Below are 1,319 nucleotides of genomic sequence, written 5' to 3'. Positions count from 1 at the left end.
TGTACAACTTATTTCTGTTCTTTCGACCAGCATTCACTTTCCTATTCAAAGGAAAGTTACAGTCTCCAAGTTTGGTGAGCGCTGAGCTCCTGACCTAGCCATGAGTTTCTATCGTTCACCAGCTGTGGAACTTCGATAATAAACCAGAATTGGGTCAGAGTGTAATGTCCTGCTAAAACCAACTGTAAGGTAATAATACCCATCTGTCAACGGCCATATGGAACTAGCTGCGAGCTCTCCAAACCAACTGTAGTGACGAGGCAGCAGTAAATAAATGAATCTGAAATATGAAAATTATCATAAAATGAAGGCGAACAGAAGCGATTCGAAGCCAAAAGGAAAGACGTGGGAAATAAAAGCAGCTGCGGCAAATTGGCTTTTCAACTCCAGTCCTGGAACCAGCTGTAAGGTGAGAAGGTTTCGGAGATGTAAAGCTGCAGTGTCGAGAGCCAGCTGTGATCTTCCAGCCAGCTGTGAAAGTCTCATGTTTCTGAACTTTGTGTCATAAGTGTAGTGTGTTTATGTCGTAACTTCAGGCTTCAGGATTAAACGCAAAAACTTGTTCAAAGGATTAATTACAGTTTGTATTATGATCATTTTATGAGAAAACAACACATGTCATATACTTTCAATTCTGGAGGTATGAAATAAGTTACAAAAGAGCTTACGACGTTTTAATCACGAACAAATAGCGTTAAAAGAGACGCTATTTAACCTTATAATGTGCTTATTTCCAATATTTTTGTGCCATGCCGATGCCCTGAGTTTTCGGTAAACGTTTGTTCATTAACAAGAAGTAAAAAGGTAATCTAGTCATGCTTTTTTCTATACTGGTAGGGTATTTTTTTGCATTGATAAACCCACTGATACATTTTGTTAATAGACCATATCTAAACATACATATCACTGACCAGGGAAGTGAAGAAGTTGATAAAGCAAGAAACTGACTTTACTTCTTATGACAACTTCAATTAATACAATGAAATAGACTGTGAAGTGCATGTAAGCACGGGAAGCGGTTATTTTTGTACCATACATTTCGTTTTAGTCCAAAGGCAGCAAGGGAGGAAGACAACAGGCTATTATTATGATTATCATCTTTGTATCAATTTGGTGTTCATAAGAGATGTGTAGATGTTTCCAAAGGGTTTGTAATTGACCTGACCTGACCTGACCTGAAATATCTAACGCTAACAGTGCGTTGGGTCTGTGTTCGGATGGAAGGCTTACTTTCATGTGTTCTTTTTGTATATCATTAAGCTGTGATTATGAGGAAATGGCTATTACATGTATATTTTTTATAATAAAACAAAACTTGA

This window comes from Penaeus monodon, chromosome 29, assembly GCF_015228065.2.
Source record: "Penaeus monodon isolate SGIC_2016 chromosome 29, NSTDA_Pmon_1, whole genome shotgun sequence".
Classification (NCBI taxonomy): Eukaryota; Metazoa; Arthropoda; class Malacostraca; order Decapoda; family Penaeidae; genus Penaeus; species Penaeus monodon.
This window is presented reverse-complemented; position numbering follows the sequence as displayed.